Source organism: Pinus tabuliformis, chromosome 4_2, assembly GCF_031772625.1.
Source record: "Pinus tabuliformis cultivar Carrire ecotype Pingquan chromosome 4_2, CPIR1, whole genome shotgun sequence".
In the NCBI taxonomy this organism is placed as follows: Eukaryota; Viridiplantae; Streptophyta; class Pinopsida; order Pinales; family Pinaceae; genus Pinus; species Pinus tabuliformis.
Window position 1 is genome coordinate 374,661,064 of NC_142304.1, and position 8,196 is coordinate 374,669,259.

Consider the following 8,196-nt stretch of genomic DNA (forward strand, 5'->3'; position numbering starts at 1 on the left):
CTTTATTTCAAAAATAAATTTACAACTTCATGTGTCATAGTATTTAAAACCACATAAATCTTACATAAAAATCCATCTTTGTAGGTATTTCAATTTTTTTGTTCTTTTTAAGGCATATCATCAACATGAAGGAATTTCGGTTGCCAAGACTAACCTATGTAGAAGTTGACATGTCTAATAACGCACAAAATGGATCAAATATACCACTACCAAGACAATTCCTTCTTTTTTATGCATGAGAAAAGGAAAATCCCTTTTTGATTTGTTTCATTGTATACCATTTTCCATCTTATGGTGTCTGTCCCCATTTTCCAACTTGCTACAACTTTCACATTCTCTTTTTAATATGTCTTTTTCCAACTACAAAATTGTTCAATTTTTCATGAGGTTTGTAGCCTTGTAGGTTATCTAGAACTAATAGTAGTTGAATATTACCAAAAGTTGGGTGTCTTCTTTCTCATCCAAATTGGATACTTCAAATAAACACAACTCGGCCTAGTTAAGAATTGAGTGGATTCCTAAGTATCATAATGAATTCGACTGGGAGACCAATTTTAAATTATTTTCCACATTTTGGAGTGCGGCATATTAAAAGATTTATCTCTATATTTGACCCTTTGAACCTAACCTTTGACAAGAATAACTAACATTTTCCAAACCTTGTGAAGCATGGTCAAACATAATGTTTTCCATGACTGCTTTTATATATTTTTTTTGAGTTTTGAATATATTTTCCTTCCGCTTTTTTGTAGTTATTTGATGTGGTTTATGAACTTTAAACTTTGTTATTAATTTTTTCCTTGTTACCTCATTTACATAGGAAAATTTATTTCAAAATATAAATAAGGCAAGGGATGAGACCAAGACGTCGAAATTATAGAGACATGAATATAACTACATAAAAACCTATTATAATTTATAATTATGTTAGTTATAAGGAATATTATATTTTCATTTTTGAGGATGTCGATGACTACACATATGCTCTTCAAAAGTGTTTTACACTTTGGTTTGTTCATCTATTTACATTAGAAAGTAGTGTTTTTCTTCAACTTGGTATTTACTGTAACAAATTTTCTTCCAAAAATGATTCAAAATTGTTTTCAGAATATGTAAAATAATAATGAAGTAAAAAAATCTCACCCTTGGATTAAAGAATAGCCCTTGTAGCTTCTTTTCTCGTTATAGTTTTCTTAGATGGAATCAAAATTCTTGTTTTGCTAAACTACTTTTGTTTCAAAAAAATATAGTTGTATTTCATTGTAGTTGTAGGTAACCCAACAAGAGAGTCTATGGAGACATTCTAGGCACTAGAAAAGGAACACATAATACAACATAATTCCTCATGTCAAGTTCTAAGATGCAACATAAAGGACATCCCTCTCAAATGTTTTAACATCCACCACCATTTGGCCTAGTAGAAAACCCTTTATAAATTTGTACGTGACTTTTCAATTCTGAGTTTTCAAACTCAAATGGCTATTGAAGGTTTGAAAATGATAATATGTGTTTCATATCTTCTTCTACAACCCATATAAAGCATTATTGTGTTGCATATCCTCTTCTGCAACTCTTTAAAAGCATTATGTTGTTTCTCAGTCAGAACAAATGTCACATTTCCATTCCTTTTACGCAACTTTTCAAAAACATTATATTTTTCTTTAGTTAAAATAGATGTTACAATTTCGTTGATTGCACCATTTAAGTGAAATTTTATGAACATATAATTACAACTCCAACTAAATTCTCAAAATCAAATGGAATTATCCATGTAACTTCAAAGTTTTGAGAGTTGTTTAGCTAGTGGCCATTTCATCACAAATTCCATCACAACTTGAATACACTTAATATCAATGGGTAACTAATTTGCATTTTTCATGTACTAAATATTTCAAATATGCTATAAATTTCAAGGCAAGAGAACATTGTCTTAGCCTACCTATCAATTTAAGTGCAGGTTGTTGGCACTGGGATACTATTGCTATTTGTATATGCTAATAGTGAATAATGTTCCTTCTCTTTATGGAAATTATTTGAAGAATAAGTGAGGTGATTTAGAGTCCATACATCATAAAATATGGTGAAAACTAATATATGTTGGTTGTATTATTGTGCAATTTCTAGACGTCGATATAATCATGGAAGGATGTGGAATTTTTTTATGATTGGATTCCGACTTTATTGATTTTTCTACATTCCTTTGATGGTTTATTTTTTCCCATTTGATTTATCTTGAATAATGTAGAAATTTGTGTTTCATGGAGGTTACCATTCTTTTTTATGTGAAGATGTAGAAAATGCACACATCTAAATAATTAAAAAAAATGGAGTAATATTCTAACAAATTTGTCGACTTTGAATGAATGTCAGTTAACTCTACCCTGAGCCTTCTAGAGGAGTTAATATGGAGTTTCTAAGAGATGAAGAAATTCAATTTTTCCATTTTGAAATAAAAGATTATAAGGTCATTTACTCTCAAATACCTTTGAAATAAAAGATTATAAGGTCAATTACTTTCAAATACCTTTTCTCTTTCTTTATGAGGAGATCATTTGTGAGTATTTTTTCATGTCATGTTTATGAGCTTTGAATGTAAAATCTTTCTTTTGGAAAGCATAGGAAAATGTTCTTTGGTTGCAGTACAATGTGACTCTTCTTGAAAAGAGAACAACTAAAATCCTTTTGTGACACTTTGGTGATCAAATAGTGCAATCCATGTGGCTTTGAGACTTACTTGACCTAGGCCTTTATAATGGCCATTGGTGGATTTTTCTTGATAAAGCTAGGAGGTGAGACCTTTGAGCTTATCACAAACTCCAAAATACTAAAAAAAAAGAAATATGCATAGAATTTTCATGAGGGGGGAATTAATTACCTCATGAAATACTTTGAAGACAAATTCTCAACAACCTTTGGAGATAACATGCTTGTGGATCCCGAACATTCTTGTCTTCGGATTTTATGATGACCTTTAATGGAATCCACCTGATAAAAAAGAGAAGTGTGTGCATTTTAAGCTATTTGTAAACACAAGAATACTCATTAAAAAAAAAATTGTAGTGGTTTCATCAGGGGGAAATAATGAATACACGTGACCATGTGGCAAGTATGGAGGGCACTCAATGAATTGTTAATGTTCTCAGTGGTCTAGCTACCCAATCCACCCAGTAATGTATGGATCATTGATGCCTAATACTGAACTTTGTAACAATGAGCTTACCCTAAATAATATCCATGAATATGTACTATATTAATACCTATATTTATAAGGTCAAATTCATTGTTAATATGTACCATATCAAATTAGATGAAATTTTTCAATAAGTCCATTAACATCTCATGATAGTTCACATCAAATGCTCTCTTTTTGCAATATACAACCTTCTTTCTTTATGCTATTTGTGGTTAGCTTTTGCAGCATAGGCCTCATATTGCCTTATGCCTTTGAATGTGTAGAGTGCATAATGCAAAGGACAAAGCTAGGCTCCCCACAAATTCCACTTTGCTCTATTGCATCCAATGATATTTTCATGGTTTGTTATTTTTTCGTAAATGTCTATGCAGAGTGTGGAGTGAGTGTTGCAATCTGCCGCCTGTTAATCATATTGCTTCCTCCACATGCTCATACCTCCACATGCCCTTTTTTTTTCACATGCTGAGTGTGAAGTGCAAAGCTAAAGTCTAGTCGAACTCCTAGCCTTTTCTTAGCATAGTGCTTGCCTCGATTATTTTCCTCCTTTTATGGCTTAGTCACTTTTCCACCTTCCAGAGGATAAAACTAATGCTTCTAGTAAGACATGGAAAAACAGTTAGTTGATAAGGCTTCGAAAATGGTTTTAAGTCCATTGAATCTACAACCCTGGTGATTTTTGTGTGTTGAGCTCAATCAACTATTCAAAATGAATCTGGATGAAGGTTTTAGACCCATTTTGGATCATAGAAGATTGATAAACTAGATCAAGCAATGTGGATAATAGTATTTATGTTCCCCATCTTACTATATTGACAATTCCAACCATAAAGCACAAAATATATAAGCAAGCGAGAATACCCTATACAATGTAATAATGGTAGATGAAGGAAGAGAGAAATTATATTAGAAGGAAAAAAAAGTCCATGTGCATCTCTCTTTGAGAAAGATTTCCAATATCATATTGAAGCTGATTATTGTATAATGGTAGATGGAGGAAGAGAGAAATTATATTAGAAGGAAAAAAAAGTCCATGTGCATCTCTCTTTCAGAGAGATTTCCAATATCATATTGAAGCTGGTTATAAATTAAGGATAACTGTAAATTTAGGATTTAATTAGATTTAATGAATTTTCCTAAAAGGATCCCTACAACTTATTGTGGAAAAATATTCAGATCTTTCTACAATCTAGAACAAGGTTCCCAAGACCACTTATCTCATCCAATTGCAATTTATGAATATTAGACATCCCATCATTACAAATTATTTTGACGATCATGCCACTTTGTAGTTGGGTAAAAATATCTAATCCACATTGATAAGGGATACACAAGCTAAATTAAAAAATATAGGGGGTGAAATTCTACAACTCTCTTTCTTAACCTGATTAAATTCAAATAATGGATGATGACGATAGTCCTCATGTCAGTCGGTTACTTTCTTGGACGTTTAAGATACAATGACATCCTACAAGATAAGAAATCTTCACTATTCTTTACTGATATAAATTATGTTGGCTAAAATGTTCATATTTGAAAATTTTGTATGGTTTCCCTCTTACCTATGTTTAGATTTTAACTAATCCATAACAATTATAGATGGAATAAAAATGAAGTTCCATGTTGGCAATAGGTTCTATCAAGATTGCAATGTGGTTCATTGTGCATACAGAAAGTAAGTATTAGCTTAGTCGAATCACCATATAATACTCTGATTATTTAGTCGCTAAATCTAACATTCTTGTTATTGTTATTTTCAAAGGTGAATTACAGGACTTCAACTATTAATTATTTTTAAGCAGTCACACATGTTCATATATTTTGGATCCTTATTTATTTCTTTACATTCTCATATCCTTCTCTTTACATATGGTTTTTATTTACAATCAATTTGGTGTTTAGCATACATATATGGTTCTTATAATTTTGGACATGCTTGAGTAAGGAAGATATTTAACATCGATTGTGTATGATGTCAGTGCAATATTATTTTAGTCCGACATAAACTAAGTAGCTCGTTTCTCTGATTTGTTCCTTCCACAAGAATAGGTAATAGCATAGACTTCCTTGTGTCTCTCTAGATCCATAACATATTTAGAAAATTGCAATAATCTTCCAATAGAAGTTGGTGATAAGAAAGTTGCCTTGAGGGTCTTTCTATTTTAAGATTCCAGTTATTATATATGTTGTTTCCTTGATGTATGCTAGTGCAACCTTTGTTCCATTCTGTTCTTCATTTTGTTTCCTGTGGGACCCCCTTCAGGATGTTTGGATCAGTTTACTAATATTCCTTTTTGGTATAGTCAATTATTTTATATATAATAGAAAAGTGTTATACTTTGCTCCGAATGATATTCATCCAATATTCTAATAGCATGTGTAACCAATATATTTACTGTGTGAAGATTTTGATTTGAATAGTTTTATGATTTTGTATTTAAGTATTTGTCACTAGGTATTTTCTTTCTGTAAACATGATTTTTTTTTTTTCCTCTATAGATAATTTGTGCCAAAGATCCATGATTTTTTTTTTACTAAAACATCCAAAAATTATTTGATGATTTGCTTCTACCTGAATTGTGAATTTTATGTTATCAAATTTGTTGTTTATATGGTTAAAAAATCCATCTATGTTTTATGCATTATGTGGCCAATTCACTTTGGGCTCATTCACGAATATTTTCCACCATTTTGGTTTGAGTGGGAAGAATTTAGTGGAAACCCTATCGAAAAATTCCCTATATATATATATATATATATATATATATATATATATATATATATATATATATATATATATATATATATATATATATATAGTCCACAACAATTGAGAAGGGATCCTATTGCAATCCCTTCAATTTGCAAGTATGCAATGTTGTTGGGAGAAGAAGTGAAGTGCGAAGGTGAGAGAAGGTATTCGATTGCAATCTATTAAATTTGTAGGAATGCAAGGTTGTTGGGAGAGGGAGTGCAGAGCATCAATTTCCACAAAAACCCCATCAGTGAAGCATCCTCAGAGAGATTTTTATACGATTTATATTTTAATATATTGATTTGTATATTACAAAAAACATGCATAATCTAATATTAGTTCAAAAAGAATGAAAGCATAGAACTTTTTGCAACTTGCTGAAAATAACTTGTAAAACTATGGAAGTGGCGCAGAAATAACATCTCTCTGATGGAACCAATGACTATCGAATTCTACAACACATAAATAAATCAATTCTCTTTGCTACACAAAATCTGTTGAACATTCCACTAGCAACATATAATATAAGTATACAAAATTGTAATCCATGTGTTATTTGCATACAACACTCTGATGCATGTTCTTCATCTTTGCTACCACTATCAATTTTTCTCTATCAAATCAATGATTTGCTACAAGTGTTCATTCTATCCTTTCCTTTTATGTATGAAACACTAACGGGGACCTGCACAATAATATATGATTGATTTTTGATATATGTTAGTTGCTACAACCACATTAATCCTCTCTCAACACCCTTTCATTGGATCACACACAATACATCGAGCCTCAATTCCTCAAACCATTCTCCTTTTACTAATTTTCTCCTTGGATTGATCCACACTCATATTGATTGAACAAGAGATATTTTTAACTTTGATCAACTTTTAGATGAAAATCAACCTTCCTCAAACTATCTAACTTTTTACTATGTGCAAAGACCATAGAAAATTCCTAAGGAATTAACTCAGTGCATGCGCAATTTAGGAAAAAAAACCTACATGATTTAACACACCTTCTCTTCTCGGGAACTAAGTTATAATGCAAGTAACATGATTCTAGGGTGCATTATAACGTTGCATGTCAACTCATTCACCTACATTACCACATACATGCATCCTTTCATCATCCAGATTTGGAGCTCAGCATTAGGACAATGATATGAAACTTTGGGACAATGTTAAAATCATAGAAGACTACACTTTAGACCAATACAAGGAAAAAAATCATGATTACAAGGGAAATAGTGGTAAGTATTTTTTGACGTCAATGGAAACACTATAATGCCAACATGGATGCTTTTATGCAATGAAAAGAGGCAATATGTGTTGGATTCTTATCTACTGTGTGATGGTATTTTGACCCAACCAACCATGATAAATGTAATAGTCGATTGCACATGATCTATGTATTCTTTTCGATTAAGGTTAAAAACTCAGACTAAGGTTTATATTTCTAAATAGAGCATTGTTCTATCTACTCTATATTTGGTATTCTTGTTTAGAGGACTAATATGTTGTTGTAGACTTGTATTTATGTAATTGGCATGTAACATGTATTGTTGGTTTCATGATCCTTATAATGTTATGTTGTTGCTACAAGGCCGAGTAATGTGTGTATGCTACTAGCACTATGTTATGATGAGGTAGTATGTTGCTAATGTTTGTATGAGAGAGAGGACCCTTGTTGGTGATTATATACTAGTGGGCTAGAATATTTGGTTTTTATGTGAAAAAAGAATGATTGTATTGCTACTTTAGTGTGTTCATGATCATAATATGTATGTTGCTTGTTTCGAGAGATTGATATGTTGCTTAGGATTGAAAACTTGGTGATAGTAGTATTGAGAATAGTTGTTTGATGAGCTAGGGTTTAAAAATCAATATGCATATGCTGGACTATGATAGTGTGAGTTTGTATTGAGTTTGGGCATGCTGCTGAGTCTTGAGAGTAAGACTAAGTGAGAGTATAGTGTTTCTGTGGTTTGACCTATTTGATGAGTAGAGAGAATTATTTTTGTGATGTTGTATGTGTTGAGTCAGCAAAGGGTTTATATATTAGAGGTTTGATGCCTTTGTATTGATACTAAGTAGATAGATTTAGTGGATCCAGTATTAAAATGTATTAAAGGAGGTACACAAGGGTTTCAAAGGTAGGTGATTTTAGGGAAAGTGGTGTGTTTGATGACCAAGGAGTAGTGTCTTCCTTCAGGTAGGTGCCAAAGAAAAAGATGGGGGTAAGTGCATCTAAG